Source organism: Frankliniella occidentalis, unplaced genomic scaffold, assembly GCF_000697945.3.
Source record: "Frankliniella occidentalis isolate FOCC.00 unplaced genomic scaffold, Focc_3.1 Scaffold41, whole genome shotgun sequence".
NCBI classification, from domain to species: Eukaryota; Metazoa; Arthropoda; class Insecta; order Thysanoptera; family Thripidae; genus Frankliniella; species Frankliniella occidentalis.
This window is the reverse complement of record NW_026267171.1, coordinates 1,234,852-1,243,262: the sequence shown is the minus strand read 5'-3', so window position 1 is coordinate 1,243,262 and position 8,411 is coordinate 1,234,852. Positions and strand designations below refer to the sequence as shown.

At 57.1% G+C, this 8,411-nt stretch overlaps 2 protein-coding genes across 4 annotated transcripts in view; both read left to right on the top strand.

The window, feature by feature from the left end:
- Positions 1-8,411, top strand: part of LOC113203300 (procathepsin L-like) — a 601,094-nt gene that overhangs the window by 217,071 nt on the left and 375,612 nt on the right. Inside the window, exon 1 of one of the 3 annotated variants that reach the window (XM_052266671.1) lies at positions 1,631-1,636. The exons of the other annotated variants lie outside the window; for them this stretch is intronic. The gene's annotated coding sequence lies outside the window, so the exon portion shown is untranslated. Of the gene's footprint in view, positions 1-1,630; positions 1,637-8,411 lie in introns of those variants that run through there. 3 annotated transcript variants of the gene reach the window in all.
- The window catches only part of LOC113216390 (uncharacterized), a 467,922-nt gene that overhangs the window by 327,205 nt on the left and 132,306 nt on the right, over positions 1-8,411 (top strand). The window lies entirely within an intron of this gene.

The window sequence follows — 8,411 nt, the reverse complement described above, 5'->3', positions numbered from 1 at the left end:
CACCCGCACGGGGCTCTCATGGCTCAGTAAGTTACGAACGAAGCGTGAGCGCTGAGTTGGCATGGCCGGGGTTCGATTCCCGGCACTGCCAGCAACATGCGTGTCTCGCGGCTAGTAGTAACCCAACCAACCATGATGACAGCCTACTGGGTTGTGACGTCACAGGCTGCCTTCTGGGTTGTGACGTCGCGGATAAGAGGTCCATGGCAGTACAGTGAAGACCACGGCCCAAGGGAGAGAGAAAGAGAGAAGACTGCGGCATTCCTATTTTTTATTTTTTTTTGAGGGAAAAAACCTCCGATCCTGGTGGTTCAGGCAGGAGGATATGACCACAGCTGCAGACAGGAAAGGGCGGCGCGAAAAACCACCTGTCACTGGGGTTTCGGCTGGCGGGAATGACCGCGGCTGCAGACTGGAAAGGGTCGCGCTATAAACCACCTGCCACTGGGGTTCCGGCTGGCGGGAATGCCCGCGGCTGCAGACGGTAACAACTCTCATGTACAACAGTCAGTGGCTGCGGTTAAACCATCAACCCACTGACGAATTTTTGGCAGTAGCTGGCAGGAGAGTCGGGTGGGAAAGTCGGCCGCTGCAGGCACAGTTATAGCTAACTCAGCAGCGGAGGTTTTAACCGCCACGGTGTTTAACAGTGCACCGACATGTCGTTGGCTTTATCCGAGCCACAGTCGCGGGTATAGTGTTATTACGACGCCCAAGAGCGGCAGCGCGGCAGCCGAGGCGGCTGCGGCAGCAGAGTTCTTCGGCCTGGGGATTATTATGACGGGCGTCTGCGAAGTTTTCTGCTTGCGCTGTCCGGCGGCGCGGAGGGGGCGCTTGCCCTGTCTGGTGTCCGGCAATCTGCCCGAGGGCATCTTCCTCATACCGCGCAAAAAGAAAACATTTCTCACGACAATAAACGCTTTCCTTCGATCTGCTCTCTCTCCATTCGTCATTCCTTGCCATCCAAATCTGAACGCTAATCCGAAAAGTGCAAAGAACTTAACTTTTCGAATTAAATACATAAACTCGATCACTGGGTTTAAATTATCTGTTCGAATCTTCGAGTGTAGATCTGCTAATGCAATTGGGCGTGGCCAGTCAGCGCTCGACGAGGATGAATGACAGCGGGTCGCCTGCTGCCGAGGGGGTTTTGTTTTTCTATTCTCTCGGTTTGCTGTTGTTTTTTTTCTTGCCATGTACTGCAAGATGCCATTTCATCTTCCGTGCCGTTGGCTTTTGGTTTTATGCCCCGCGGCCAAGCGAGGGCAATCTGAGAGGAGTACGTACATAGGGACCGCCTCTGGCAGCGGCGAGACGGACCGACGACCGCCGCTCAGCTCCGCACGACCAAGCCGCGGAGCACATCGGCCCCTCCTCATCCTGTCTAGGCGAGCGGTGGACCCTGCTGCCGCCGGTCCGACTTGAGAGAGATGCGTCTGCAATGCGCCGCAGAGACCGACAGAGGTCCACAATCCACATCATGGAGCTGCTCTAGGTGATTGTCCTGTCCACGGCCAGGGGGCTAGGTCGCCCACAACCACCCGGTAGGCGACTTCTGCCAAGGTTTGGAGGTACTAAGGCCTCTCTAGGAGGTAGCGGAGGGTCTTTATATGAGGAACTGTAGGTACCCTCTCCGGCGCTATATTCATTAATCAGTCCGTCATCTCCTGAGCCGCGCGCGGGTACCCTCCACCCCTACCCTCACAAACCTACCCGCACCGGTATGAAACTGCATTATAGTCGGATGTCAAAAGGCATAAACGTCAAATACACAGACAAACACACGCCGGGTGCATATTAAGTGTTTTGCCTTTCCATTCTCGGAACGGCTGGCCGGTGACGACGAGGGTTGACGGCGGGGGAATGACTCAGGGCCACGTGCGGTGGGCGGAGCTGCACGGCGCGCCCCTCAGGTAGGCGCAGAGGGGAGGGCCTACGCGTGGTAAATGAATATCGATGGTCGCGAAGCATCTGCCGGATAAACCATCCTCATCCGTCGGCCTGTGAAAAAAAAGAAAACAATAGAAAAAAAATAATTACAGTTTCGTCACGAGACGCGAAAGTCGCGATTAAGCTCGTCGTGTAATTATTCTGACAAGTTTTTGAAGGGATGCAGAGGCGTGGGCGATGAAATACGTGTCTCTAAACTCTGCACTAACTCATCCGCCCCCCTTGCGATGTGGGCTCCCGCGGACGCATGTGGAGGAGGGCGCCCAGCACAACCCAGCAGCCCTGAGGTGATTTTCAGGGACATCTAAAAGTTTGTTAAATCGAGTGTTATGGCTTCAATGATGTGGGCCCGAGCCGGAAGGAGAGTTGGATGAGGGGTGGAGAAGGGATTGAGGGGGGAGGGGGCGTCTAGGACGAGCTTCCTCCCCGCTTTATCTTCCTGCCGTTCTGCCTTTCGTCACTTAGTTTCTCCGTAACTTCCCTCTGAACCATCGCGTCGTGCAGAAAGTCTAGTCTAGTCCTGTATATACAGTTTGCCGAGGGAGTGTTTTTCGCGTAATAAGCTTGAGCAATAGGGAGAGGGAGTTAGGAGGCCGCACTCCTTCTGTGAGGGACTACGGCAATATTTTGTCAGCGCGGTACCATCGTCTTTTCACTGCCACTCTATCCTTAACAACCATATGCACGTGTTTTGCGCCTGCCTGCTGTAGTTGGGCCTACTGTCTGCGCGAATAATGTTGGGCGTGCAGGCAGGGGGTGCTGCAGTGGCGGCGGAACCAGAACCAGGCCAGCGGGCGCGCCGAATCTGATTCGCTGTGGGATTTTGCGGTCTTTCCTGCAGCTGTGTGGAGCGGGCGGAGGGTGGGGTGGGGAAGGGCGTGCGCCACGACTACTGATGAGAGTTAGGCCCTTGTCGCTACATGCACCTGCCCCTCCCTCTGCCCCCCTCTTTCCTTCGTTGGCTAATTTCTACGGGCTGATGGTAAGGCTCGTAGCGGCCGGCGCTGGGCGGCCTGGATCACCGGAACGAGGCAAAAAAAAAGAGGAGGGGGTGAAAAAGTAGAGGGGAAAAAGTTGGTTGTCTTACGGTGCGAAGAAGTCCCAGACCCCGATGGGGCTTAGCAACACCTACAACGTCCGTCACGTGCCATGCGTCTCACCAAAAACTTTTTTTTTGCCTCCCCACCCCGAACTCAAATTGCGACACTGTTCACTTTCACTTGGAGAATCCAATTCAAAGTTTGGATTCGTGGACTTCTGTTTCTACCTCGCTCCGCACCATGCGACTGCCTTTGCACCCCTTACCTTGCCCTTTTCCTTTCTCTTTATATATTTTTTTCTTCAGTCGTTGTGTTCTCTGACTTCCTCCCAAAGACATGATGTTCGACGAAAACTTTCAATTTCAAATGAACCGTGATCGGCGGCGTCCCTTCGCATCCGCTGTACTCCAGGGATAATGACGGGTATGGCCCTGCAATCACGTGTCGCACTTTCGATACTTATCTGCATATTTTTGAGTGTAAATGGATGCGACAAATTCATGTGGCTTTGGTAATCAAAAATTTCCAGCAATGATTAGAGCTCTTGCTGAGGTTGATTATTTTGTGCTGATGAGAATAAATTATTGGCCGTTTAAAGTACCCTGCTCTGATTTTCCTGACCAGGACCTTAATTTGTCTCTCTCCCCCAGCTTGCTAATGCTGTTCTCGTTCTGTTTGCAGGTACGTTTTGCGAGTGGAGTCGCGTGCCCGCGGCGTGTGGGGAGCCGGGGAGCCCGTCAGGTAACCCCACACCGCAGCACAGGCCGGCGGGCAGAGCAGAACGTCAAGCGCCCGCTTGGTCCACAGTTAGTTTCGTACGCGGCTTTTGGTTCCGCACCAGGCGCACGCCGTATGGATCGCGCTGAGCCGTGCGTTCTCTAGGGCGAGCGCGTGTGTGTTTGCCAAGGAGCCGGACCAGCGACTGCGTGCAATGTAGGCCAAGCCATATTTTCCTTTCCTTTGGGTAAGAACTTTATTTTTCCCCCTCTTCTTCTCCTTTCTGGATCAAAAACTTTCCGGCGTCGGTTGGGGCAAAGGCAAGGGCGGCGCGGCGCGGGTATTTGCCCCGTTCAAACAAGGGGGCTGCTCGCTGGTCTCGGTCCCCGCGGCCCCGCCCGCGTCGCCCTGCTGCTGCACTAGGGCCACTCGGAGCCCTTCTAGTGCCGTGCCATCGTGACCTGTCCGAGCCTCGAGGGCTTATAGAGCGGCGGGGGGACCGCACTCGCCAAAGCCAACCCCCTCCCAATCAAAAGCAAATAATATATCTCGCGCCTTGGTGGCTGCGGCGGGGGAGAAAACGTACGAAATGTTGGAAAAGGGCTAGCTGCGTCGGGCCCTACCCGAAAAAAATATAAAATAAAAGTAAATCGGCTCGAGAGAGGGGGGTGGGGGACATAAATTGGCCAAAGGACTTGATATCTCTATCCGATGTTGCTGCGACTTGTGTATCCCCGGCGCCCCCTGCCTCCTGCGCCCTCCTGAATCCTGAATGGTCTGGCTGGAGCCTGGCTAGAGCCTCCAGGAGGAGGTAGCGGGCCGGAGTGACTTGTAGCCTGATTCTTCCCGTGATAATGACGGCCCGAGGCGTCTTGTGTGGGTGGCGCTGGGGCGTGGCGCGGTGTGGAGGGTGGGAGGGCCTCCTCTAATCAGGGTGCAGGGCGCCCGGCAGGGCCGGTGCAGGTTGCGATCGGGATCCCCTCCCCCCCGCCTCCCCCCCGCCTCCCCCCTTGCCCTGTCCAATATATCAGCCCCTCTTAGCCCTGCCGTCAGTCGAGCAGCACTTTGTGCACTCGGTGCCAACGCTCTCCGCCCCCCCCCCTCCTTCTTTCTCTTTCCTTCTCTTTTTTTTTTTCCTCTCTCTCTCTCTCTCTCTCTCTCTCTCTCTCTCTCTCTCTCTCTCTCTCTCTCGCTCTCTCTCTGGGATGGGATGAACACGGAACAGGTGGTGTGCGTCGCAGGTGCGTGCTGTACCTGTCGTCCCGCTGTGAGGGCGCCCAGGGCTCGGAGCCCTTCGGGTAGCAGCAGCAGCGGAAAGGATGAAGAACGCTCACCAGGAGGTACCAGGAGGTACCAGCTGTTTGGCCACGCCACCCGCAACTGCCAAAGTAAAAGAGTTTTTGGCTCTTTATACATCACACATTTATTGTATGTAATTGGCAACCTATTGTGTTCTTCTGGACTAAATTCTTCAAAAGCGTTCGGTATTAGAGAGTGTTGTTTACCAGGTGCATCAGTACCACCGCTACTCTAGACCGGGTGCCGATACGAAGTCTCCCTCTCCTGGGAGCAGCCGGCTTGTGAAGACAAGTAGCTGGCCGGCCAACCCGAAGCGCAACACTTTGTTGGAAAAGAAACAGGCGGGGCCGAGTTGAAAGTGGTTAGTAGTGCGGCTTCCTGCTGAGATAGTGTATCAGCAGCTGCCTCACCTGGGGGCCTGCGTGCGCGTCTGTGTGTGAGTGTGTGTGTGTGTGTGTGTAAGTGTGTCCCTCCAGTTTGGTAATTACCCTGCATAGCCCGGGAGCCGGCTACCGGCCCGATGGCTGCATCCATTTTATCCGTTCTTTCTGTGAACGAGAGAGAGAGAGAGAGAGAGAGAGAGAGAGAGAGAGAGAGAGAGAGAGAGAGAGAGGGGGGATGGATGGGGAAAAGAGAGTGGTAGGGAGGAAGAGAAGGGGAATAAGAGCACGAGGAGGAGGTCCTGCGCCCTTATCGCCGGCGCCCTCGCCCTTCTGTTAATCCTCCCTTCACAAACAGGCCCCGGGCAACTCAACTCGACAAACATGGTGAAGCCGAAGTGAATGCGAAGGCAGCGGTGGTGGCCTGGGCTCCGGGCGGCGCGCTCCAGGCGGGCTCCGGGAGGAAGAGCGCTCCAGGAGGAACATAAATCGCGAACAACACGCTGGTGTTGGCTTGTAGGCAGGCAGCTGCAGACAACACGACAGCGGCGCGTCGTGTTGCCGATGAGGAAGAAATGCGCGCGGGGGGCGAGGAGTCGACGGCGGAAGTCGAGTTTTCGCTCCTTTTTATTCTCCCAGTTTGGACTGATAGCGTGCGTGCATGGGGTGGCTCCGGAGCTCCCCGCCGGCGCCGCGCGATAACTTTGTTGTGCGTGAGCCCCTCTGCCCCGCCCGCCCCGCCCGGCTGAGCCCCAACTAAATGTCGCATGGATTGCAATGCGGTTTCGGTCCCGAAGGATTATGCGGCCGCGCGTTTACCAAGTTCGGCGTGTGAGCGGGGCGGGCGATCCAGCGACAACTTTCTGCTGCTCTGACCAGCCCTCCCCCGCCGGCTAAGACGCGCCCCGCTGTGCAGATGAGTGAGCCCACCCCGCCCACCCCGGCCACCCCGCCCACCGCCCTGCCCACTGAACACCCCCGCCGGCCCCGTTTTTAACCCCGCAGTGCTTTATCAGCTGGCCGCCCACATGTCCCCGCATAATGCAGTGAGTTACTCAAACACCAAAGTCCCGGCCAGAAAATCCTACACTCCGGCTGCTGCCTCGGCGGCGCCGGCGCCGGGGCGGTCGGTGTTGGCAGTGCGAGTTTGCGAATGTTGGGTTATCAAACACGATTCTAAGTGGTAGTTAATTTGAGTCAGCTTGTTCAAGAGTTGCTGCTGCGACGACTGCCCCGGCATGGCATGGCCTGCTGCTTGGTGTGGGGCCGCGGTGGTGGCGGTGGGCGGCGCGGGCAGCATCAGCTGCGCCCATAAAACGATCCGGTTTTGCCGTTTTCGAAACGCTGTCACTTCTCTGCGGCGCGCTCCGGCTCTGACTGATGGAGGTTAATTTTTCTCCAGGGTGTTGTGCGGGGGAACGAAAGAGGGAGGGAGGGGGCGGGCGCAAGAGCGTTCAGCTGAGCCGGCGGTAAAGCCGTGACCTTAGCCTCGGGGAAATTAATTAACCAACCGGACGTGTGTGTGTGCGTGTGCGCGCCGTCGGCCCGGGGGATGTGACTCGTGTTTATGGACTACTCGCACCAAGTTTAGCGTCGCGCAACGAGGCGATGTCTGATGTGTCGATGTCGAGGTGTGCTACCGCGGAAGCAAACGCAAGTGTCTGAATGTCGCACACTTAAAGGTGTGTCATAATCGGTCATAATGCCCATTCGTACAGGTGAGTGAAGTGTGAATTTTTTCTTTGAAAATGCGCACACTGACACTGGTGCCTTCATGTGTACGAATACAGCTGCAAGTGTGCGACATTCACACTTTTGGGTGTCCGGTGCGTGTGAGTGAGAACTCCGAATGCACGCACAAGCTTTTCTTGCGTGCTGTGATCGAAATTCGAAAGTGCGCGCGCGCGGGGCCAGGCGGAGGTTGAGAGAAGGGGGATAGTTTGCCTGCCACTACTCAATCTCCCCTTCCGCCGACCTTCTCTCTCTCTCTCTCTCGTCGTGCACTCACTCTCTCGTGTGCACCCCCTCACACACACACAGTGTTAGCAGGGGCTGGTCCGGAGCACTCCGGCGTGCCGAGGCACAATACTAGGGGGCGCGTGAGCTGCATGCGGATGGTTGGTGGTGGTAGTGGTGGTGGTGGGTGGGGCAGCGGAGCCGCCCTCCCCTCGGCCTCCTGCCCAACCCCCCTCTGTTCTCGTCTCCACTCGAGCCACACCTGGCCCCGGCCCGGCCCGCCCCACGACCGCGACCCTCCAGAATGACCACCGGAGCCGCAGCGCCTGTCGTGTTTGGTGCTCGACGGACATCACATCAGCCAGCAGCCACCCCTGCTGCTGCTGCTGCTGCACGCCCTCTTTCCCGCGTCCCTTCTATATATCGCCGTGCCAAAGTAATTCATCGGGAACAATTGATCATTTCCACCCCGCGAGTAGAAAGGAGAGGCGGGTGGAAAGTTGAAGCAGCGCGCGCCCCCGTGCCACCCTCATCGCGTCCCGTGTTTAAAGCGGTTGGGTTTGTGTGAGGTGCGCTTGTGTGTGTGTGTTCCTGTGTATTGTACACACACTCTCTGATTGCGTCTACTTTTCGAGCAACCCCCGTTATTACACCTTTTGTCACGTTTTGTAATGAATGAAGGTGTTTGTAATTTCCCTTTGAGACAGTCGGCATGACGCGTCATGTGCGTGTGCCCGCGTGCCTGTGTCGCGTGTGCGTGCGATCACGGCTAATTAGTGGAGGTAGTAACCCCTCACCTTTCTGATGCAGCGCTGGATATAAACCCTATGGGGGGCATGGGACGTTCGCTGCTGGTGATGCAGGGCATATGAAGTGTGACGCCGGCGGAGGTGAACAGGGCGGGGGGTGACGGACCGGGCGGGGCGGGGCGGGAGAGAACAGATGGGAATAGATGAGATGGGAGGCAGCGGCGCACACCTCACGCGGCGACTTCCTTATGGCGAGTGAGGCGGGGCGCGGCGGGGCGCGGCGGCCGTTACGCGGGATTACAACGTATAGAGCGGCGGCG